At 46.7% G+C, this 25,971-nt stretch overlaps 1 protein-coding gene across 1 annotated transcript in view; it reads left to right on the top strand.

Moving 5' to 3' along the window:
• The first annotated feature begins 1,414 nt into the window (after positions 1–1,414).
• mapkbp1 (mitogen-activated protein kinase binding protein 1) overlaps positions 1,415–25,971 on the top strand; it is a 103,660-nt gene continuing 79,103 nt past the window's right edge. Inside the window, exons 1-2 of the mRNA XM_041214434.1 lie at positions 1,415–1,467; positions 1,918–1,975. The gene's annotated coding sequence lies outside the window, so the exon portion shown is untranslated. The remainder of the gene's footprint in view (positions 1,468–1,917; positions 1,976–25,971) is intronic.

Here is a 25,971-nt window from a genome sequence, read left to right on the forward strand (position 1 = left end):
TTCCCCAAATAAACTGCAATGTTTTTTAAAAATTATGTTTATTCCATGTGAGTTCCTGACTCCTGTTAGCCACTCAAGCTTGTTGCTTTATCTCTGTCTTTCCTGAAGTTTTGCTGTAGTTTCTGTGGTCTCCCAGTGATTCTCTCGCTGTAGGTGATTACGGTTGTATTGCACTTTGTTACCTCTGTACTTCATACAGCCTCAGTTATGTTAAACTTGTATAAAATACTGGTTTGGCCTCAACTGGAGTATTGCATTCAGTTCCGGGCACCACACTTTAGTGAGGATGTGAAGGCTTTAGGGAGGGTGCAGAAAAGATTCATGAGAATGGTTCTAGGAATGAAGAACTTCAGTTACACAGGTAGATTAGAGAAGTAGGGACTGTCCTCCTTAGAGAAGAGAAGTTTGAGAGTAGATTTGATAGAGGTATTCATTATCATGAGGGCCCTCATTGCAAGAGGATTTGAGTACAGAAGCAAGGATGTCTTACTGCAGCTGTACAGGGCCTTGGTGAGTCCACACCTGGAGTATTGTGTGTAGCATTGGTCTCCTTACCTAAGAAAGGATATACTTGCCATAGAGGGAGGGCAGCAAAGGTTCACCAGATTGATTCCTGGGATGGTAGGATTGTCATATGAGGGGAGATTGGCCCGACCAGGCCTGTATTCACTGGAATTTAGAAGGATGAGAGGGGATCTCATTGAAATATATAAAATTCTGACAGGGCTGGACAGACTGGATGCAGGGATGATGTTTCCTCTGGCTGAGGGGTTCTAGAACAAGGAGTCACAGTCTCAGAATATAGGGTGGGCCATTCAGGACTGAGATGAGGAGAAACATCTTCACTCAGAGGGTGGTGAATCTGTGGAATTCTCTACCACAGAAGGCTTTGGAGGTCAAGTCACTGAATACATTTAAGAAGGAAATAGATTTCTAGACACTAAAGGAATTAACGGGTATGGGGAAAGAGTGGGAGTATGGTGTTGAGATAGAGGATCAGCCATGACCATATTGAATGGCAGAGCAGGCTACTCCTGCTCCTATTTTCTATTTTTCTATGGACAGATTAGATATGGAAAAACTGAGAACCAGAGGGCACGGATTTAAAATAATTGGCAAAAGAAGCAATGGCGACATGAGAAAAAATGTTTTTATGCAGTGATTGGTTAGGACCTGGAATGCGCTGCCTGAGAGTGTGGCAGAGGCAGGGTCAACTGAGGCTTTCAAAAGGGAATTGGATCATTATCTGAAAAGGAAATGTTTGCCGGGAGTAGTACTAGGTGAATTGCTCCATCAGTGGGCCAGCATAGATACAACAGGTCGAATGACCATCTTCCATGCTGTCACCGTCCTATGATTCACCCCCAGTCTGGATACTGAATATGTTTTCTTTTCCCACTTCAGGTGTGTGGTCGTGCTCTTTAACCCCAAGAAGAACAAGCAGCACCATATTCTGAATGGATCAAGGTAAGACATTGCCACCCCTCAGGTCGGTGTGAAAGGACCCGATTGCATCCTTACAGCCGATGCCAGTTCACTAAAGGGAAGAAATCATCAATGACTGATCAGCACTTGGGAGTAAATTCTCTGCACTCAGTGGGCAGGCAAGGCCAAAGAGAGCAGAGATCAGAGATAGGACTACAACACTGTAGTGCCATTACCTTGACTCTCACTGTCTTGGACACGTCACCCTGCTGACTGTAGTGAATTTACCCCTTCAACCCCAATGTTTAAAGGGCAGCGAGATGATAAGGTGGGGGGGAGATAGAGAAAGGGGAAAGAGGAACGAGAAAGGGGAAAGTGAAACTTTGTCCAGAACTAGTCCAGGAGATCATATGGACCATGTATTATCTATAAAGCCGCTTCCTTTTTGTATGATGAGGAAAGCAACCTGACTTCAGTCTTTATTTCTTCCAGGAAAACCATCACAGCAGTGGCCTTCTCTCCAGATGGCAAGTACCTGGTCACGGGTGAGGTGAGTTCCTTCACCAAGTCCTTATGCCCAGTTTCTATACCTTGTTCCTTGTGCCCTGAACCAATGTTGGCATGATAGCTGAACGTATGTCTCCCCTTGTCTGATGCAGCAATGTAAGTGCTAGCGTCTTAAGGTAGACTGCCCTGCTGCCAAGTCTAAAACCCAACAGAGAATTGGTACAGTGCAAGACATGAGACCATGGCTCCAGTCCTTATGGCTGCTGATGGTAGATTATGGATAGCCTTAAACCAGAGTAAAAATATAGGCTGACACTTCAGTGCAATACTGAGGGAACAGCGCACAGTAGGAGGAGCCATCTTTCAGATGAAACACTAACTCATCCGCCTTCTCAGTGTAGACATAAAAGAACCCATGACGATATTTTGAAATGTTGCAAGTGAATCAATTGGCTGTAAAGTGCTTTGGGACGTCCTAGTGAAGGGCGCTATATAAATGCAAGTTTTCTTTCTTTATAAGCCTTTGATAAATTGTGGGTGAAATTTTCAGCCCCCCCCACATCCACTAACCCCCTCCCCCCCCACCCCTGCCAGTGGGTTTGAAAGTGGGGGCTTGTAAAATACAGGTGTGGTCTTCCCACCCCTAACTGCCCATCACAACCCCATTTACGGGAAGCGGTGGAGACTCCGCGCCTGCCCTTGGGCCTCTTGAGGCCCTTAAGAGGCCAATTAATGGCCACTAAAGCGCCCTATCCACCCTGCCACCTTTTTCACCTGTGGCAGACCCGTGCCAGTTGGGTAACCCGGCAACTTTTACTGGGCGGTCTAGTGTCAGGCAAAGGTGAGGGTGGATCTTCCTTTAGGGGATGCTGTGCCCATCAGAGGCACTCCCCCAAAATGTCATACCCCCCTCTTTAACCCTCCCTACCTGGCCTCTCAAACCAGTCCCCCCCTCCCACCCTCCTCGCTGTGGCCTGCCAATCAGGCCCTGCTGTTATGTCGGACTTATCTGAAGTCCAGCTCCATTAGTTTCTCTTCTTCAGGGGCCGCCTGTCCCAGCCACCGCACAAACCTGATGCTGCCGGATCGACAAGAGCTGCTGGCTAGCACTCCCAGGTGGGACTTCCTCCCGAGTGAGGGGTTTAACTCCAGCCAACGCAGCCAGCTCCATGGGGTGTTAAATAGCTGCAGGGCAGCCCTGTATTGGCCGGGATGTGTTCCTCACTGTCTATTTGGGTAGTGGGGCAGGAAATACCGCCATTTGAAAAATGCTGCCCTTTGACTCTGCATCCTGGGAAGTTTCAGGATTCTACTACCCCCCCGCACACGCCCCCCCCCCCCCCCTCAAATTTTGTTCCATATTTTGTCCACTTTTGGGCCTTTTACACATGTTGTTTATAGAGGCTTTTGTTCCTCTCAATGTGGAGACCAAATATTACCAAACACACGGCAGAGTTTAAAACTATAAGGAGCTGCATTCTTCACAGCAGTTCCGTCTACATTGTTTGAATTACACCATCATAAAATAGTTGCATTGAAACAATCGGGGGTTTTGGATTTTCCCAAGGCATTTATTTGTTAAAAAGCTGAAGAGAATGTTGAAACATGCAGGGGCCTCGAAAACTCAGAGGAGGCCAGAGTCATGTTTGAAAACAAAGCAAGAGTAATTCTGTGTCACTTGAGGGAAAGTTACACCCACAGTGGGTGTGGGTCAGAGACTGTTGTAGACCTGCAATCCTTGGAAGCATGGCTCCCCAATAGGAACATGGAATTTGGGAATTGCACCTTATACCAGCAGAAGGTGTGTGGGTGTGGGTGTGTTACACCCATTTAAAGACAGGGACTCTTTAGAAAAGAGAAGGCTAAGTGGTGACCTGATAGAGGTCTTTAAGATTGTGAGGAAGGGTTTGATAGGGTAGACATAGGCAAGAAGTTTTCATTTGAAGGTCAGACCAAAACTGGCAGGGCAGAACTGTAAGATGGTCACTAATAAATCCTACAGTGAATTCAGGAGGGATACCTTTGCCCAGGACGTGTTGAGAATTTGGAACTCGCAACCACAAGGAGGGGTGTAGTCATTTGGAATGATGCATTTAAGGGAAAGCTAGATAAATACATGAGGGAGAAAGAAACAGGTTATGTTGATCGAGTTGGATGAAGGAGGCACCCGTGGGCCAGTTAGGCCAAATGGCCAGTTTCTGTGCTGCAAATTTGATCTAATTGGGTGTCATTTTCTGGCCCCAATCCTTACTTCAGAAAATGGTGCCTCGATCACTGCCTTCCCAGGGATAATTAGGGATGGGCAGTAAATGCTGGCCTAGCCAGCGACACTCGCATTCTATGAAGAAATAGAAATTTGATAACGTTGTATTTATTAGTGGCTTTCAGTTTAAATTGAATTCCTCATCGTAAAGGCACAGAATGGAATAAATTGCCATTGATCTGCCTTAAGAGACTTCTAACATCCCTTATAATTTTGAAAATGTTGAAAAGGCCCGCTCTAAAAGTAACCATCTGGCTCCAATTTGAAGAGATGGTAACTGATGATTAGAACATTTCCTGTGAGAATGAGATATTGTTGTGGAAACCAGGGACTTACTGCTCTAAACAATTCTACCATATCTTTATTTTTTTATATATTAAAACGTCGTAATAGCTGTCAGTTTGTGGATACATTTTCAAAACCATTTTAGCACACTCGGAAAAGATTCTTCCCTTGAGAAAGCCATCAGCCATTAAAAATTCTTCAAAGATACATACAAAAGCAAAATACTGCAGAGGCTGGAAATCTGAAATAAAAACCGGCAATGCTGGAAATACTCAGTAGGTCGGGCAGCATGCATGGAGAGAGAAACAGTTAATGTTTCAGATCGATGACCTTTCGTGCAATTCTAACAAAAGGTCTCAGACCAGAAACGTGTTGTGGATGCCCATAGGGGAGGTGAGGTGAGGAGAAATAATTTTAGTCAGTGAGTCATGACCCGGTATGCTCTGCTTGAAAGGGTAGCAGAAACAGATTGAATAGTAACTTTCAAAAGGGATTTGGATCTCTACTTAACAAGGAAATATTTGCAGGATTATGGGGAAAGAACAAGGGAGCGGGACTAATTGAGCAGCTCTTTTCGATGGGCTGAATGGACTCCTGCGCTGTATGATTCTATGATAGATGACATCCATAGGCTCTTCGTCTACTTTTTTTTAGCGACCTCCACAAAAAAAAAGCTAAATTAATCAGGCATTCCTTACTTTTAACAAAGCTATGCTGACGCTCTCTGATGGCCTTATGTGCTCAGTCATTTTATCCTTAATGACAGATAATTCAACAAAGGTGCCATCCACTTAATATAAATTGTCAACAATTTACCTGTTTATTCTCGGCAATTCTCTTGCATTCATTCATGAGGAATATCAGTGATTGTTCGGAAGTTACAAATGGTAGTTCAAACAGGGTTGGCCTCCAAGGTTGATGATGATCAAGAAGTGCTGATTATATTAGGCTTTGAGGTCAGAGATTGTGTTGGATTGAAATTCTCTTGCCGCTAATTCCATCAACCCAACATTGTGGAAGATTAAACAGGTATCCCCATCTGCTAAATGCAGGATAAGTGTGACCCAGCCATTTAGTAAGCTACTAGTCTCCTCCCAAGCATCAACAGAGTGGCTGGGAGGGGGGTGGTGGCATAGTGGTATTGTACCTGGACTGGTAATCCAGAGACCTAGGGTAATGCTCTGGGGACCTGAGCTCAAATCTCACCATGGCAGATGATAGAATTTGAATTCAATGAAAATCTGGAATTAGAAGTCTAATATCTAACTAATGTCCTTTAGGCTCCAATGACAACAATGTGGTTGACTCTTAAATGCCCTCTGAACAAGGATGGGCAATGAATGCTGGCCCAGCATGAACACATGGATGAATTAGAAAAATGAATCAGGTGCCATCAAATTACACCTGAGTTCGACCAGAACTAAGTGGCTTCAGAACACTGACCCCAGAACTGGAATTTATACTGTCCATAGGGGAGCTTTATAGCCAAAAATCCCAGGAATTCTACAATTGTTGTTAGTGTCAGTCTCTTAATATTGGCAGGCCTGTGCCGATTCAGTTGAAAATGTTTGCAGCTCTTAAAATGCTCATTCTGCCCTGTTGGACTTGTTTACTCAGCACATAATCGACATTCCAACACCAGCACTGCTATCAAGCATATCAAGCCTCTGCACATCAGCGAGGACACCAACCCAAAATATAAAATAATTCCTGATGTAGACCCTCCCAACACCAAATCTGTCAATATTGGACAAATCCTCTGTCACATGCAGGAAAGACCATTAAGATATTCTCTTTCTCCTGGCTGTCTTGCTGCACTTCACATAACGATGGAGATCGCCTCACAATTCAGAGTTAGTACTGAAAGCCCTGTGGTTTTCTTCTCATCAGCAATTTTCTTGCTTATCCTTCCCCTTGAGTCCTGCTGGGGTCCAGCTTCACAGGCCTTGGTACCTCTCAGAAGGGATGAACCCAGACTGGGAGAATCAGCAGAGGATTTGATCACAGGAAGATCAGAGCTGAGCCAAACCTGATCAAGCGCAGGCACACTCAGTGCTACCGGCTAACCCAGTGAATCTGAGGACAATTGTAACACAACACTAGCATCTACCCGGCAATGTGGACAATTGCCCAGGTACGTCCTTTACACAAAAAGCAGGACAAATCCAACCTGGCCAATTACTGCCCCATTAGTCTACTCTCGATCATCAGTAAAGTGATGGAAGGTGTCATTGCCATAGGTAAGTGGCTAATTGAGCTTGGACATTCAGGAGGCCATTTTGAGGAGTGGGGCCTGGTTAAGATTTGGCCAAGGGGGCCACAGGCATAATGTGAACACTCCAGAGGGATGTATTGTGCTTCGTGCCGTCATTATACCAAGAGGAAGGTCTGCACAAAAATTCCACCAAACAACGTAAACTTGTGCAGAGTTTTGAAAAGACCTTGTTCCGCTGACTGTGGATGAACCAGGACCTGAGATGCCCATGATTCCATTTTAAGGTATTGGACATTGATCTGGACCAAAGAAAAATAATCCATTAACTGGAATCCAGGAAAAGCCAGTTGGCATCTGATGAGCTATAATGTTTCTCTTTTGGGCTAAAAAGGCAGCTTTTTAAACTGTTCCTGAGCCTGTACAAAACTAGACTTACAACCACTACAAGCAATCAACAAGTGAAACACCAGTTGGTCTGAATGGCATGTCCTGTGCTGTAAATGCTATGTAATATTTATTATTTTATGGGCACAGTCGTTATAAATAATACATTAAAAATTTCCCTAATACGTACTTCAAAAGTGCTTCTTTGGCTGTGAAACACTTTGGGGTGTCCTGAAGTCATGAAAACTGGTTTTAAGGTGTTACCTTTTATTGGCGTCAGTGAGAATCAGAGGGATAACTTTCCACTGGCTGGAGTCATACCTAGCACAAAGGGGATGGTTGTGGTTGTTGGAGGTCAATCATCTCAGCTCCAGGACATGACTGCAAGAGTTCCTCACGGTAATGTCCTAGGCCCACCCATCTTCAGCTGCTTCATCAATGACCTTCTTTCCATCTTAAGGTCAGAAGTGGGGATATTCATTGATGATTGCACAATGTTCAGCACCATTCGCGACTCCTCAGATATGAAGCAGTCCATGTCCAAATGCAGCAAGACCTGGACAATATTCAGACTTGGGCTGACAAGTGGCAAGTAACATTCACACCACACAAGTGTCAGGCAATGACCATCTCCAACAAATGAGATTTTAACCATCACCTCTTGACATTCAATGGCATTACCATTGCCACAAACCCCACCATCAACATCCTGAGGGTTGTCATTGACCAGAAACTGAACTGGACTAGCCATATAAATACTATGGCTACAAGAGCAGGTCAGAGGCTAGGAATCCTGCAACAAGTAACTAACCTCCTGACTCCCCAAAGCCTGTCCACATCTACAAGGCACAAATCAGGAGAGTGATGGAATACTCTCCATTTTCCTGGATGAGTGTAGCTCCAACACTCAAGAAGCTTGACACCATCCAGGACAAAGCAGCCCGCTTGATTGGCACCACATTCACAAACATTCACTCCCTCCATCACTGACGAACAGTAGCAGCAGTGTGTACCATCTACAAGATGCACTGCAGCAACTCACCAAGGCTCCTTCGGCAGCACCTTCCAACCCCAAGACTACTACCATCTAGAAGAATGAGGGCAGTAGGCACATGGGATCACCACCACCTACAAGTTCCCCTCCAAGCCACTCACCATCCTGACTTGGAAATATATCACCGTTCCTTCACTGTCGCTGGGTCAAAATACTGGAGCTCCCTCCCTAACAGCATTATGGGTGTACCTGCACTACAGGGACTGCAGCAGTTCAAGAAGGCATCTCACCACCACCTTCTCAAGAGCAGTTAGGATGGGAAATAAATGCTGGCCTAGCCAGCAATGCCCAAATCCCATGAATGAATTAAAAAAAACTTGCCCTAGCGATTAAACAACAGCTTGTTATCTCACTCACATGACTCACTCACACAAAAACTAGATACAGTTAAAGGTAAAACAGTAATTATAAAAATGGAATTTCAACTCATTCTGTATTTTTTTGCGGGCCCAATGTTTCCTAGCTGAGTTCATGTTTTGCCTGCAAGCGAAGATCTTGAAAAGCAGTGATTTCTCCATGGGTGCGAAGGCTTTTATACAGGTTTGATGAACTTGGTGGGGCAAGGTATTGCAGGTATATACTTAGGCTGCTTAGCTGACTACAGCAGTGGATGGCTCTTTGCGGGACTCTGTCTCTCTGAGAGAAGTCAGTTTTGAAGTCTCGGAAGATGTTTTTCTCCAAAGTCAGTTTGAACTTCCATTAATATGTATTAGCAGGGAAAAAAGATGGCCACCATATCACATGAGCTCATATTAGTGTGGTGTTATGATCCAAATAAGGTATTGTGGTTATCCCGATAAGCAGTTGGATTCTTCTCCCGCCTGTGGTTCAGTAGCCTTTTCTGTTTGAAAAGGCGTATTTGCATTTCCTTTTAGGAACAAAGGAGCAGTAGGCCATTCAGCCCATCCGGCCTGCTCTGCCATTCAATTAGATCAAAGCTGAACATCTACCTTCGTGCTCCTTTCCTGTGCTATCCCCATATCCCTTGATTCCATTTGTATCCAAAAATCTATCAATTCCTGTCTTGAACATGCTCAATGATTGAGCTTCCACTGCCCTCTGGGTAGAGAATTCCAAAGATTCACTACTCTTTGAGTGAAAAAGTCATAAATGGCCTGTCCCTTATTCTGAGACTGTGTCCCCAGGCCAGAAATTTCCCCCCGTTGGGGGGTGTTGTACGGGGGCCGGCAGGGGCGGGTGCAAACTCGATCGGCGCCCCCAATCAGGTTGGAGCTGCCATTTTACGTGGGCTGGCCTGGAAGCATTAAGTGCTTCCTGTGCGGGCAGGGGGGCGGATTCCCTGAGTGGTTCCCTGCTCCCTTTCACGCACGCACGCGAAATAGCTCAGAGATCTCCCTGAGGCACGGAGGTACCTCAGGGAGATTGGTTTCAGTGTTAAACTTTTAAATAAAGGATTTTTAAACTTTTAAAACATATCCCCTCATGTGACACTATCACATGAGCTGGGACATGTCAAAGAATAAATGTATAAATTTTTATTAGATTTTAAAACAGTTCATGAAACCTCATTCCGCCCGTGGATGAGGTTTCGTGAAAAATGCGAAGGTTGCCTGGGCTCTTTGCCTGCCTACCAACCTTAAGGTTGACGGGCAGCTCATTAAATTGAGCTAATTAGGTTTTAAGTGGCCTTAATAGGCCTTTGACAGTTCGGCGGGCGCGCAGCCGACTCAGTTGCACGCCCACCGAACTGAAAATCTAAATGACTCACGGTGATGTCGGGACACCTGCCAGACATCACCGCGCGCCATTTTACGTGTCGGTGAGCAGGCCCCTCCCCCCACTCGCTGACAGGAAAATGCTGCCCCTGGTTTTAGACTCACCAGCCAGGGGAAACATCCTTCCTATATCTACCCTGTCACACCCTGTAAGATTGTTTTAAGTTTCAGTTTGATTACCACTCATTCTGCAGAAAAACATCTTTACTCCTGTAATCAAATCCCCTTGTGATGAAGGCCAACATATTATTTGCCTTCCTGATTGTTTGCTGCACTTCTTGCTAGCTTTTAGAGACTCATGAACAAGGACACCCAGGTCCCCTTGGACATCAACACTTCCTAATCTCTCACCAGTTATGAAATACACTGTCTTTCTGTCTTTTCTACCAAGTGGATAGCTTCACACTTATTCACATTATATTCCATCTGCCATGTTCTTGCCCATTCACTTAGCCTGTCCAAGTCCCCATGAAGCCTCCTTACATCCTCCTCACAACTCACTTTCCCACCTAGTTTTGTGTCATCAGCAAATTTGGAGATATTACATTTGGTCCCCACATCCAAATCATTTATATGTGTAGTGCTATGGTCCCAGCACTGAATCTTGCGGTACCCTACTAGTAACAGCCTGCCAACCTGAGAATGGCCCGTTTATTCCTACTCTTTGTTTTCTGTCTGTTAACCAATTCTCTATCCAACCCAGTGAATTACCCCCAAACCCATTTTGTTTACTAACCTCTTGCGTGGGACCTTATCAAAAGCTTTCTGAAAATCCAAATATGCCACATCCACTGGTTCTCCTTTATCTATGCTACAGGTAACATCCTCAAAAATCTCCAACAGGTTTGTCAAACAATTTTAACAATGACAGTGTCGAGGAGTTTTGCTTATCTCCTGGTTTGACAAACATTAAGTCAATATCAGAAAGAGCTGGTAAAAACAAAAAACTGCGGATGCTGGAAATCCAAAACAAAAACAGAATTACCTGGAAAAACTCAGCAGGTCTGGCAGCATCGGCGGAGAAGAAAAGAGTTGACGTTTCAAGTCCTCATGACCCTTCGACAGAACTAGGTGAATCCCAGGAAGGGTTGAAATATAAGCTGGTTTAAGGTGGTGATGGGGGCGGGGGGAGAGAAGGAGAGGAGTGGAGGGGGGTGGTGTGGTTGTAGGCAAAAGCAGTGATAGAAGCAGATCATCAAAAGATGTCACAGACGGCAGAACAAAAGAACACATAGGTGTCGAAGTTGGTGATATTATCTAAACGAATGTGCTAATTAAGAATGGATGGTAGGACACTCAAGGTACAGCTCTAGTGGGGGTGGGGGGAGCATAAAAGATTTAAAAATATTTAAAAATAATGCAAATAGGAGGGAAAAAGAAAAATCTATATAACTTATTGGAAAAAAACAAAAGGAAGGGGGAAGAAACAGAAGGGGGGTGGGGATGGAGGAGGGAGGTCAAGACCTAAAGTTGTTGAATTCAACAACTTTAGGTCTTGACCTCCCTCCTCCATCCCCACCCCCCTTCTGTTTCTTCCCCCTTCCTTTTGTTTTTTTCCAATAAGTTATATAGATTTTTCTTTTTCCCTCCTATTTGCATTATTTTTAAATATTTTTAAATCTTTTATGCTCCCCCCACCCCCACTAGAGCTGTACCTTGAGTGTCCTACCATCCATTCTTAATTAGCACATTCGTTTAGATAATATCACCAACTTCGACACCTATGTGTTCTTTTGTTCTGCCATCTGTGACATCTTTTGATGATCTGCTTCTATCACTGCTTTTGCCTACAACCACACCACCCTCCTCCACTCCTCTCCTTCTCTCCCCCCGCCCCCCATCACCACCTTAAACCAGCTTATATTTCAACCCTTCCTGGGATTCACCTAGTTCTGTCGAAGGGTCATGAGGACTCGAAACGTCAACTCTTTTCTTCTCCGCCGATGCCGCCAGACCTGCTGAGTTTTTCCAGGTAATTCTGTTTTTGTTTCAGAAAGAGCTGGGTCCTCTTTGTTCTTGCTGCAGACAGGATAATGTTTTGTATTCCACCAAAGCACCTGGTGATCTTTGGAAGCCAACTACAATTTCAGTCTTGTAAAGTTTAGCTTTTGAAAATATAGGGCCGCAACTTCTGAGGAGTGGCAATCGCAGTCGGATTGCCGCTCTGCTTCCTTATTCCTACATTAGTTTGGAGCTGCACCTTCCTCGTCAGACCTCCTGACTTGGACTGGGTGAGAAAAATGCAGGTGCACCGGGTTCCCGAGGGCAGCAGAGCTGGAGGAATGGAAGCCACTCCCCCTTTTTTACAGCACTAGCTGCCGTAAAGCAGGTAAGTTTAAAGGTCCAGCCACTCTGAGAAGCCGGGTAAGCGTGTAAGGTAAGTGGGTAAAATGGGTTGGGGGGGTGGGTGGGTGGAGGGGTAGGATGGGTCAGGGGGTTCAGGTAGTCTATGGTGGGAGGGGGAGGTGGGGATAGGTGGTCAAAGGGGGATTTGGAGGCTAGAGAGGGGGTAGGGGCTATTCAGGGCATTGGGACGATAGTTGGGGGCCAGGTGGATAATTGGGGGGGTTAGTCAGGGGGTTGGGATTGTATTCGGTGTGGTGGGGGAGGGAGGGCAGTTGGATGGTTGGGAGATCAGATGGGGGTTGGCCGGTAGGATAGCTGTGGGGAGGGGTGTGCTAGGCGGGAAGTCAAGTGGAGGGTATTCGGGGATTGGGACAGTAGTCAGGCTGGTGCGGGGAGGTAGTCAGGGGTTTGGGAGAGTAGTCGGGCGGGGGTCCCATGGGGAGCTGGGAGATTCAGCACTATAGTTACCCAGGAGTTAGAAGTGGTTTTAATCCTTTTAACTTTTCCTGGGTAACTATTCTGATAAAACAATCAAAATCATCCGAAGTCTGCGGTTTAAATCAGAGACTCGGATGATTCCCAGTGCAGGATAATTACCCATTAGAAGGTTGCACTTTTTGGGCAATTCCTGTGCAGTCCTTGCTTGGGGACTTCTTGGGGGGGGGGGGGGGGGTTCCCCAGCGCATCTTTTCTTACTTCCCGGGCACGACCCTCCGGAGATTGGAAGTTATGGACCATTGTTTTTTGAAAGAGTCACAATATTGTCATTCCAGTACAGCCTTGACACTAGTATAGATAGCTCTTTCTTCTATCTAGTATTCAGCTCCTATTTCTGCCTCTTGATTTTTGGCAGGATTAGCTGCATTGGCCTTCATGAAAGGCCAGCTATCAGGGAACGCCGAGCTCCCTTTGATTGGACGGGGTTGCTAGACACAAAGCCCAGAAGAGTGTGGATTTGAGGCTGGGGCGAATGCAAACCAGGTTGGCTGGGGAGGGAATGGGGCTGGTGGGGGCAGGGGCTTTGGTAAGCAAAACAAAACATCAAAGCCGAGCCCCAATCCCATTTGTGTGCAAAGGTTGACTGTGACGAGATAACGTAGCACAAAAGGTTCCATAGGTTTTTGCAGGTCTTTTTCTTTTCAATGCACCTGTCAACCGTAGCCTGAAGAGAACAGGACAATGTTGATGTTTTAACCACTGAAGCAGCACCATGGCACGATGCCATCGGGTCAGGTTCAGGTCCTTTTCTCCCCACCCTTGACCCTGGCGGCTAAGATTCCAAGCATTTTTCCATTTTTATCGTGGGTTTCTGAGTGCAGACCTCGCACTGTGTGTATGCAGGAGGGGTCCATTCAGCTCTTCAAGCCCCATCCTGTCATTTAATTTAATCCATCTTTGATATATCCCTTAGTGAGCGAAACTCTGTTATTTGGAAGTTAACCTAACGCCCTGGTTAGTATCTGAAGCATTGCCTTCATACTGGGCACTGCACCTCAGGAAGGATGTATTGGCCTTGGAGAGGGTGCAGAGTAAATTCACCAGAAGGATACCAGAGCTAAAAGGGTTAAATTATGAGGACTGATTGCATATACTAGGCTTGTACTCCATTGAGTACAGAAGGTTAATGGGTGATTTATTTGAAGTACTTACGATGATTAAAGGAATTCATAGGGCAGGTACTTAGGGAGCCCGGAACAAGGAGTTATAACCTTAAAATTAGTGGAGGTTGGGTCATTGGCTATTTTCCAAGCTGAGTTAGACAGATTTTTGATTAACAAGGGAGTTAGGGGAAATAGGGGGCGGGCAGGAAAGAGGAGTTAAGGCCACATCAGATCAGCCATGATTGTATTGATCCTTGGGGCAGGCTTGAGGGGCCGAATTGCTGTTAGGCTGTTTAAAGGTACATATGAGCATAAGAAATAGGAGCAGGAGTAGGCCATTCGGCCTCTTGAGCCTGCTCCACCAGTCAATAAGATCATGGCTGCCTGTCCCCCATAACTCCTGGCTCCCTTGTCTAACTCAGCCTTGAATATATTCAGTGACCCAATCTCCACTGCTCACTGGGGGAGAGAATTCCAAACACTAATGACTCTCTGTGAGAAGAAATGTTTGTAAGAGAGTAGAAATCCGGAACTCTCTCGTGCTAAGAAGCTGTTGAGGCTGGAGGTCAATTTAAAATTTCCAAACTGAGATTGATAGGTTTGAGTTCTGTAATAAAACATAATATAACTACAGATAACTGTTGAGTGATATTTCTAAATGCAAAACCTAATTAGTTAAATGAAACACAGTAAAGATGGCCGGGCAGGCGTTGTGTTGCAGGTGTAGTGTGTGGGAGCTGGTGAACACCAGTGTGAACCATGGCAGTAAGTGCCTGCGGCTCGAGGAACTTTGTCCCAGAGTTGATGAGCTGGAGTCTGGTTTTGGATGCTGTGATGCATCAGGGAGGGTAATGTTATCTGGACACTTCGTTCCAGGAGGCAGTCAGACCCCATGGGCTAGTTACTTATGATTTGGTGCATGGTCAGGGACAGGAGGGTGTGACTACTCTTGAAGCAGATATGAGGTTTTAAAAGGGAGCACTGGAGGAGCCTCAGCCCCTACAATTCTCCAACAGGTTTGATGTCCTTGTAGCCTATGTGGACAAGAGCAGGGACTGCAGGGTAGTTGAACAAACTGACCAAGGCACAATGGCTGGAGAGCAACTTGGAGTGGGAGGGGAAGGATCCAGCTGTGTGGCCCATGTGAGTGCCAACAGCATAGATAGGACTAAGGAAGAGGTTCTGATGAGGGCGCATGAGCAGCTTGGGACTAAAAAAGCAGGGTCACAGTAATCTCTGGATCACTACCTGAGACGTGAGCAAATCGGTATAGGATAAGTAAGGTTAGAGTCGATTGCATGGCTAATTTGGATTGGTGTGGGAGAAATGGGTCCATGGAGCTTTCACCCAGTACTGGGGCAAGAGGCTGGACCATTGGGACAACCTTCACCTGAGCGGGAGGGTCGGAGAGCTGGAGGGTCAGGAGTGGGAGGTAAGTGGAAAGAATTAGCACATTTCTTTAATATTTTAAAATTTATTTTATTTTAAAAGTTATTTCATTAGAAATATGAAAATTTAGGAATGTATGTTATTTAAAACTTACAGAATAAAGCATTTTACTGTTTTGTTTTCTGATCAGAAGGGTCCTACAGAACCTAACTACAGCTTTTACATCGGTTGTAATGTTCAACCTCCCCTCTAAACTCCTGGCAACTGGTAACCATTGTCATTTTCTGGGGTCTTGCTGCAAATAAGATGGTTGCTCAGCTTGCTGCCTCCTCCTCCTTGGGGTACCACGCCCTAAGAGGGCCTTGGCGATCATGGACATCATTGGTTTGGTCCACGACTATGCTTGGCAAAGTACTGCAGTCGTTTGCCTTTGCCTTCTGCAGTATGGCTGACCAGGAAACTCTCCTGCTCTTACCGCCTGCCATTGGGCACATTGGAAGGATATGTAGACTAGTAAATCCACCAGTTTGACCAAGTTAGGAATGCACCTTCCATGGTCATCTTGGTCCCCTGAAGTGGGACTTGAACCCAGAGCTTCTGGCCCAGAGGTAGGGGTGCACCACAAGAGTTCCCTCAGCTTGCCTACATAACTAACTGTACATGAATGTGCTGTATTTATATGAAGCTTGTTGAGAAGCTTCTGACACTTGTGATAAGATGCTGCTCAAAACAAGTTTTTGTCTTGATTTCCAGCAGTGCTGGCTGGCCTACATATGCTGGTGTGCAGAGTGTGGTAGCAGTTCAGCAAGAATCATTATTCTTCTCTACCAAATGCACTGCCATTTGAAAGCGACTGTACTTTCAGTTTTCATACGGTGTGAAAGAAAGGGGCAGCCGATTTCTTTTGAAGTTTCTTTGTTCCAGCAAACTCCTGAGCTTGCTTATAGTTGTACAACACGTTTTGCAGATGTCAACGCTCTGCCTCTATTTACAGAATTAGTACCTCAATTCCTGAGAGACCAGGGCCGGAATCTTCTTGTAGCGTCGTGTGTCTTGATCGTGAGGCCACAAGTGCACGGCACTTCCGCTTGTAGGCAGGATGGCTGGACATGTGCAATCATGCGGCTGCCAGCCAATTATATATTCATGGACGAGATACCTGGCCAATCATGCGATGGGGACAGGCAGGAGTTCAACACCCCCGCCATTACCTCACGGGGTTGAAGCTCCAACTGAGGGGTTGGGGTGGTCTGGGAGCAGGATGGTCAGCGAGTGGCAGGGTCGTTGAGCGGGAGGGTCGGAAAAGAAGAGGGTCAGAGAGTGGGAGCGTTGTACAGTGGGAGGGTCAGGGAGTGGGAGGGTTAGGGAACAGGAGGGTTGGCGAGCGGGAAGATTGGCGAGTGGGAGGGTCATGGCAGGGTCAAGAGGGAGGGTCAGGGAGCGGGGAGGTTGGGAGTGGGAGGGTCATGGCAGGGTCAAGAGGGAGGGTCAGGGAGCGGGGAGGTTGGGAGTGGGAGGTAAGTGGAAAGAATTAGCACATTTCTTTAATATTTTAAAATTTAGTTTATTTTAAAAGTTATTCCATAAGAAATATGGAAATTTAGGAATGTACACTATTTAAAACTTACAGAGTAAAGCGTTTTACTTCTTTGTTTTCTGATGGGAAAAGTCCTACAGAACCTAACTATAGCTTTTACATTGGTTATAATAGGAAAACCTGAATTGCTTACCATTGTTTCATTTAAAGCTGTACTTTTCAATAATGCAAATACAATGTTAAGTAATAACTTGTATTCAAGATAAAGCTTGTTAGATTTTTGGATACTTATCAAATTAACGGACCTGGGGATAGTGTGGAAGGGTGGAATTGATGGAAAAGATCAGCTACGATCATATTGAATGGTGGAACATGCTCAAAGGCCGAATGGCCTACTCCTGCTCCTATTTCTTATGTAACTCTGCACTGCAGTTTTTAACAAGAGCTGAATAAATAAGTGCAGTGTTCTGTGGTATGAAGTGCTGACCTAATTTAACAAAAACGCCTGCTCAGTAAGTGTTGTGCATTTCAAAGGAAGATGCAGTGAGGAGTTATTTATGAAGCCTGACAAGTCTCAGGGTCTCTCCTCCTGTTTATCCATCTGTGTGTGTGTCTGTCCCTCCTGTCACTTTTTCTCTCTGCTTATATTTCTTTCTCAGTCTCTGCCTTTTGCTTCATGCGTGTGTGTTCCACAGTTTCTATCTATGTCTCACATATGAACATTAACTCCCACTTCTCTCACACTTACTAACAGACAAGTCTTCTTTCTCACATGCAAACCCTTTCTCACGCAAATCCTCTCTCTTTATGGACTCACATGTGTACATCAGGGTTGCCAACATTCCAGGATTGACCTGGGGCAGAATTTTGCCCTTGGTGTGCGGGATCAGCAAGGGCGTTCAGGAAGCCGACTGCCGCCCACGATTGATAGCGCACCGTGATTTCACACCGGCGGGCCAGTTAAGGCCCACCCAGCATAATGCGCGAGCAGCAGCGCCGAAAGCTGCCTGGGCAGGGGGGAGGAGGGCGAGCAGGCCTAGTGCAAACTTCGCGCATGCGCACGAGAGAGTGCTGAATAATCTCCCTGTGGCACGGAGCTGCCTCAGGGAGATGAAGAAGATATTGAAAACATTTTTTAAAACAACAGAAAAATGTAATGAAACATGTCCCTTCATGTGACTCTGTCACATGAGGAGGGACATGTTTTTAATTAAAGAATAAAGTTTTTGTTTTATTTGTATTTGCTTTTGGAAACCTCATCCCACCCGTGGATGAGTTTTCCAAAAGAATGCAGGCCTTTTTGCTTGCCCGCCACCCGTTAGATTGAACGGGCAGAGAAAAAATTAGCGTCATTTAACACTCAGGTGGGTTGGGCGCGCGCCCGCCCACCGAGCTTAATATTCTGCCCTTGGCGTTTCTAACATTGGTGGGTTGGCATGGGAAGGATGGAATGACATGGGATGGCATGGGAGGAGTGGGAGGGAGGGGATGTCATGGAAATTTTGGCTGAGATGCTGGAATTGGTTAAGTATATTAATTTGACTGCACATATTTTGTGGGTCTCTGCTTGTTAAAGAGCAATCTCCTGAACAGTGCTCTGAGTAACCTAGCAACCCTGGCACGAGCAGACACTCCCTTGTACCCTCATACAAATCCTTTCACTCATATCAGTGCTTTTCCACTCTCTTACACACATGCATATGCTCAAATTATTTTCCTCTCTCTCACACACACACACACAGACTTTAGTTCTAATCTGACCTGCCCAAAGAGACATTGGCATGATTGAATTGCCCACCCACTTTACACCCACTGTCTGGTTTTACCCCACCACTACTCCCCTCAACCCCTTCACTTTCTCTAATCACTTCACTGCTTATCCAACATCCAGTACTGGATGAGCAGAAATTCCCTCTGATCACATATTGGGAAGACCAAAGCCACTATCTTCAGACCCTGCCACAAACTCCACTCCCTCGGCACTGGCTCAGTCCCTCTCCCTGACAACTGTCGGACTGAACCAGCCTGTTTGCACCTCGGTGTCATATTTGACCAGCCACATATCTGTGCATCGTGAACTCTGTCTATTTTTACCTTTACAACGTTGCACAACTCCGAGCTCTGCCTCAGCTCTTTTGCTGTCAAATGCTATCTTTGCATTTGATACCTCCAGAATTAACTATTCTAAGGCACTCCTGGTCCAGCTTCCCACATTCTACCATCCATTATCTTTGAGGTTATCCAAAACTCTGCTAGCTATGTCCTAACTGGCACCAAATCCCATTATACTGACGCGCTCACTGACCTGCATTGGCTCCTGGTTAAGCGATGCCTCGATTTTAAAATTTGCATCCTTGTTTTCAAATCCCCCTGTGGCTCCATCCCTCCCTTTCTCTGTAATCTCATTCAGCCCCACAACCCTGAGAAATAGCTGTGCTCGCCCAATTCTGGCCTCTTGTGCGTCCCCAATTTTAATTGCTGCAATCTTAGTGGCCATGCCTTTGGATTCCAAGGCCCTAAACTCTGGAATTCCCTCTCCGTCCCTCTACTTTGCTTCTCTCCTTTATGACACTCCTTACAACCTATCTCTTTGACCAGGCTTTGGGTTATCTGTCCTGTGTGGCTTGGTGTCAAATTTTGTTTCATACTGCTCCTGTGAAACACCTTGGGATTTTTGAATTCAGTACTTTGGCTCCGTGCTTGGCACCAGTCTCAGTCAGATTAGCTAATAGTTTTACCCACTCTATTAATTTAGGCTGCAAAATAATGTCTGTGAGCGAAGCTGGTACTGAACCTTTTATGTACGGTAACAAAATGTCATGCTAAATTTTGGATGAAAAAGCTACATTTTTGTCACACCTGGCTTCCCTACATTGTTATGAGTTAATGGGATATAAATACATCTTGGGTAGTTACTAATTGGCTGCCCAATTTTTGTTCCTATGTTTTAAAAGCATAAATCTGTTCTACAAGCTGTCCTTTGTTGTTCTGAAAATGTTCCCAGTTGATTGCAAGGGCAGCATTAATATTTTCAACGTACATTGCCCAACCATTTATGCATATCCTCGAATTTCCTCATCAACATCCTGGGAGTTAGCACGACCAGAAACTTAACTGGACCAGCCATGGTAAACACTGTGGCTACAAGAGCCAGTCAGAGGCTGGGAATTCTGGAGCAAGTAACTTACCTCCTGACTCCCCAAAGCCTGTCCGCACAAGTCAGGAGTGTGATAGATTACTCTCCACTTGCCTGGATGAGTGAAGCTCCAACAACACTTAAGAAGCTTGACACCATCCAAGACAGAGCAGCCCACTTGATTGGCACCCCCATCCAACATCTTAAACATTCACTCCCTCCATCTACACGATGCACTGCAGCAACTCACCAAGGCTCCTTCGACAGCACCTTCCAAACCCGCAACCTCCAACACCTAGAAGGACAAGGGCAGCAGGTATATGGGAACACCACCACCTGCAAATCCATCCAAGCCACACATCATCCTGACTTGGAAATTTTTTACCATTCCTTCACTGTCACTGGGTCAAAATCCTGGATCTCCCTTCCTAACAGTACTGTAGGTGTATTTACACCATATGGAATCTAGCAGTTCAAGAACGTGGCTTACCACCACCTACTGAAGGGAAATTAGGGATGAGCAATAAATACTGACTTTGCCAGCGATGCTCACATCCCAAGAACAAATTAAAAAAGCCTTCCTTCCATTACCAAATAAAGCAAGTAGATCAGAGACAGTTATTATTGCTCCGTCTTTGTGTTTGAAGCAGACCTTCCATATGTACCTTTGAAAACCCCTGTATTCTACCTATGTTTTCTGCATCTAAGTGAGCTACTACCACTGATCCTTCTCCTGTGACCTTTTAACTTACCTCAGTGTACACTGATATAGCTCCAGGTAGGCAGCTCACCATCCAATAGGTAAGGTCCTTGCGACACATCCTTTTGCACCCTCATCCTACTTACCTTTCCTTCTACGTTATTGGGCATTGCCGATATCTGCTCATTATTAGAATCTTCTGTGTAGTTACAAAGGATTTCTTACTTTTCCCACTACCTTAATACACCCATTGTTATCATTTCTTTTGGTCTTTCTCTGTACTTCTTTCTTATTCCTGGCAACCCTGTCCCTGACTATGCCAGTCTCCACCTCCTAACCCCAGTGACTTCTTCTTGATGATTTGGTGTTAGCCTAATCATTTCACAGACTTGTGGTCACATATTAACCGAGTCTCATTCTAGTCACTCGCCCTTGACTTTGCCGTGCTTTTGAGTGTGCCTGTGCACCACTCCTTTCTAAAGCTGTAACCTTGTCCTGATTCCTTCTGATCAACCAATGTCAATTAACATCTCTTCCCCCGTTTAATATTGATAGTGGTCTTGTACAGAAACATCCTAATGCAAAGAAACTTCTTAATTTCATCCTAATAATATTTGGTTGGTCGCTCTTTTAAGTTTACTTCTCACTGTGCTTCCGTTCTAATTCCTGCACTTCCATTTTAAGTTAACTGGCCTCAGCTGCTAGCTGGCTTCATGTGGAGGGTTCTGGAGAGTGGAACTGTCCCAGGATAGTTGCTGCACTGCTTTTTTCGATTTTCAAAGGAACTTTTCTTTCAAGTTCTTGTTTGCTTTTAATCACTCGCTTCCTGTTGTCCTAATTTCTACCGTCTGTTTCCCTTTATGCCGCTGGGCTGCGTTTGAAGATTGCAGGAGCCCTTCCGAGATGTGGTCACATCGGTCAACCAAAACTCCTCACATCATAGCATCTGGAGGTTTCTGGCATAGCAGTGACTGTCAGTGCCTTCCTTCAGGGATATAACTGTACACTGAATGATGTTTCTCAGTCCCCATGTGTTAAAGAGTTATCCAGTTAAGTCCCATAACAGTGACTCGAGCACATAGTACAAGCTGACACTCCAGTGCAGTACAGAGGGAGTGCTGCACTGCTGGAGGTGCTGTCTTTTGGATGTGACTTTAAGCCAAATGTCTCAGGTGGACTTGAAAGATGCTAAGGCACCGCTGCGAAAAAGAACAGGGAATTGTTCCTACTGTTCCAGGCAAAATTTATCCCTTAACCAACATTGCTAAAACAGATTTATCTGATCATCAACTCATTGCTGTTGTGTGCAAATTGCCCACTGGGTTTCCTACATTATAACAGTGACTAAACTTTTAAATAGTACCTCAATGGCTGTAAAGTCTAAAGTCATGAAAGGAAGATTGAAATGCAAGTCTTCCTTCCTTTCTTTCTTTTGTTCTTTATTTCGTTCTTCCTTCTTTCTTCACTTCCTCCCTTTCCATTTGACTGAAGTGTCTTAGGTTCCTTCCCTCAGGAAGTTATCTGTCGACGGACAGGTGGTCTGCAGACCCCTCCCTGGGAGAGCAATCCGCACATTGGCTGCATGGTGTCTCTCGGCATTTTCCTTACAGAAATTCTGTACATTAGTCATGCCCTTATGCACATTTACTGAGTTGGATTGACAATTCCCTCTAGAAAGGAACTGGAAACAAGTATCTTAAAACCCTCAGGATATATTCGCCTATTTGTTAAATGATCTTAACAGAATCCATTCTCTTTCCCTTGATGGGCCAGTCTCCTGAGCAGTATTGTTAATGTGATGATTGGCTAGAATATGGCAATATTGTGCTCTCTCTGGCACTGATAACTGCTTCCATGATTGTACCTAGCTGGCCCACCTCACCAGAGTTCATGCCAGACACGAGCTACCTTGCTCAGTTCACCTGAGCACCTAAAGAAACTCTACAGCAGTTGGACTATCTGACCTGAAGCTTGCGTTGATATCTTGAAAGGCAGGGCCAGCTACACAGGTTTGACAGCGTGACTGGGCAAATAGAAAGAGTCTCAAGCAAGACGTTGTGAGCTCAGGCTGGCATCCCATCTGTTGGCCATAAGATGCAAAACCCACCTGAGGTCAGATCAGACAGAAGGTATCAAGTGTTGCAGAGCACCAAGGCTGCTACCATATTTAATTGCCAGCTATGGTTCAGTCGCAGCACACTGTCCTTGGAGTCAAAAGAGTCACTGTGTTCAAGACCCACTCAAGAGACTTGGACAGGCAATGCTGGCTGATGCTCCAATGTAGTACAGAGGGAACGCTGCACTGTTGGCGGCGCCACTTTTGGGATGAGACGTTAAACCAAGTAACTGATTCTATGGAACAATTTGAAGAGCAGGGGAGTTCTTTCCAGTGTCCTGGCCAATGTCCATCCTTCAACCAACATCACTCAAAGGAGTAGATCTGGAATGATGGTATAAAACAAGGGACAGCAAGTCGGCAGCACGATGTGCATCTCTCCCCATTGTTATTTCCATTGATTTACAAGGAGAGAATGCTGCCCTTCTGTGCAAAGCCTAAAATTGAAGGATTTTGCTGCAGCTCTGATCTGCACATTGACTACACTCTTGATATCTATTCTGATCTATGGTGCTCCTTGTTTTAAAGTTGTGCTTTTAATGCTTTCCAGATTGCTTCAGGAGCCTAAAGACAAGATCAACGAAATTTAAAATGCCCAAGAGGCTCACTTTAATAAATACTTAACAGACAAAGACATAGTTCAGTGTACAGCTTTAGCTGCAGTCACAGAAACATCTATGTCAGATGGTTTATCTTGAATAACGTGCCTTGCACTAAACATACAGAGAGAGTGAAACCAATCAAAGGACCCTCAGCTGAGACTGAGGAGATATTCTTCGTCACGTCCGCAGGAAAGAATGGCCCAAATAACCACTTCTCTGTCATGTTATTAATCAAATATATGATTTATTAAATGTGAACAGATCAAGAGTAGCAAGTATAGCAACTGGAGTTCAACCCCTCGAGGCTTTTCTGCCATTCAGTTAGATCATGGGTGATCTGTATCTTAACTCCAATTGCCCCCCTTGGTGGTTCTGTCACCTGAAATCATCTGCCTCTCCCCATCTTGAAATTTTCAATTAACCCCCCAGCTTCAGCAGCTTTTTTGGGGAGAGAGAGTTCCAGATTTCCACCACCCTCAGTGTGAAGAAGTGTTTCCTGACATCACCCTGAATGGCCTAGCCCAAATTTTAAGATTAAGCCCCCTTGTCCTGGACTCCCCCACCATTAAAACAAAGGATCATTAAAACTCCTTCTCAACCTCCAAGCACTTTAAGAACAAAAGCCAGATTACAGGATTTTCCGTTTTTATTCTGCTACTGTGAAACCTAGAGATTGGCAGCCGAACAAATAACTGAAACAATCGTCATTTTCCTTTTGTATTGTTTTTGTATCGTTTAAGACAATAAATGAGCTCATGAATTCGAAACAGAAAAGGTTGGGAATGCAGCAGGTCAGGCAGCGCCTGTGTGGAGAGAAATGGGTAAAGGGTTGATTTCTTTTCCCTGGCTGGCCACGATCCCAATATTGCCCTCCATTCCGGGTCGGAACCCCGGAGGTGGCCATGGCGGAATATCAGACGCCGTCTCTGCGGAGGCCTTTAATTCAGAAGCCGCCTCGGGGACCCCTGCCCATTTCAGCACAGGGGCCAGGTTCCGGTGTTGGGAGGTCAGTTCAATGCGGCCTGTGGGTATAAAGGCCGCCAGCCCGCTCCACGGGGGCCCACACCGGAGGGTCAGCGATGCCCATGGAGACGCCTTCAGCCGGATGGGGAGTGGCTGCCATTGCAGCAGGTGCGTGAGTGGAGACGTGGCTCTCCATGAAGTCTCCGTTTTGCCTTCTGCTTGGGCACTGCGATTAAATGCAGGCAACTTGATAAAATGCCTGACGTGATTTGTGGCTCGAGCCTCCCACTGTGAAGCCACTTCTGTTCCATTTTTGGGCTCCTGAAGCTGTGGGGTGGAGGTGGTGTTAGTCGGGATGGGGTGGGGTGGGGGGGTTGTGTTAGTCGGGGTGGGGTAGAGGTGGGAGTTGGTGTTAGTCGGGATGGGGTGGAGGTGGGGGTGGTGTTAGTTGGGGTGTGGTGGGTGGTGTTAGTCGGGGTGTGGGGGGTGGGTGGGGGTGTGCTGGGTTTGGGTGGGGGGGGTGGTGGGTGGGTGGGGATGTTAGTCGGGGTGTGGTGGCTGGGGGTGGTGTTAGTCGGGGTGTGTGGGTGGGGGTGCTTTTAGTCGGGGTGTGGTGGCTGGGGGTGGTGTTAGTTGGGGTGTGGTGGGTGGGGTGGGGGTGGGGGTGGTGGGAGGGTTGGGGGTGGTGTTAGTCGGGGTGTGGTGGGTGGGGGTGGGGTTGGTGTTAGTCAGGGTGTGGTGGGTGAGGTGGGGGTGGGGGTGATGGGGGGGTTGGGGGTAGGGGTGGTATTAGTCAGGGTGTGGTGAGTGGTGTGGGGGTGGGGGAGTTGGGGGTAGGGGGGTGTTAGTCGGGGTGTGGTGGGTGGGGTGGGGGGGTTGGGGTGGTGTTAGTCGGGGTATGGGGGTGTTGGGAGGTGGGGGGGTGGGTGGGTGGGTGGGGTTGGTGTTAGTCGGGGTGTGGTGGGTGGGGGTGGGGGTGGTGGGAGGGTTGGGGGTGGGTGAGTGGGGGTGGTGTTAGTCGGGGTGTGGTGGGTGGGGGTGGGGTTGGTGTTAGTCAGGGTGTGGTGGGTGAGGTGGGGGTGGGGGTGGTGGGGGGGTTGGGGGTAGGGGTGGTATTAGTCAGGGTGTGGTGGGTGGTGTGGGGGTGGGGGAGTTGGGGGTAGGGGGGTGTTAGTCGGGGTGTGGTGGGTGGGGTGGGGGGTGGTGGGGGGGTTGGGGTGGTGTTAGTCGGGGTATGGGGGTGGTGGGAGGTGGGGGGGTGGTGGGAGGTGGGGGGGTGGGTGGGTGGGGTTGGTGTTAGTCGGGGTGTGGTGGGTGGGGTGGGGGTGGGGGTGGTGGGGGGTTGGGGGTGGGGGTGGTGTTAGTCAGGGTGTGGTGGGTGGGGGTGGTGGGAGGGGTGGGGGTGGGTGTGGTGTTAGCCGGGGTGTGGTGGGTGGGTGGGTGAGTGTGGGGGTGGTGTTAGTTGGGGTGTGGTGGATGGGTGGGGGGTGGGGGTGGTGGGAGGGTTGGGGGTGGGTGGGTGGGGTTGGTGTTAGTCGGGGTGTGGTGGGGGGTTGGGGGTGGGGGTGGGGGTGGTGTTAGTCGGGGTGTGGTGGGTGGGTGGGTGAGTGTGGGGGTGGTGTTGGTTGGGGTGTGGTGGGTGGGTGTTAGTCAGGGTGTGGTGGGTGGTGGGGGTGGGGTGACATACACATTCGGGGAAATTCCAATCCATT

Source organism: Carcharodon carcharias, chromosome 20, assembly GCF_017639515.1.
Source record: "Carcharodon carcharias isolate sCarCar2 chromosome 20, sCarCar2.pri, whole genome shotgun sequence".
NCBI lineage: Eukaryota > Metazoa > Chordata > Chondrichthyes > Lamniformes > Lamnidae > Carcharodon > Carcharodon carcharias.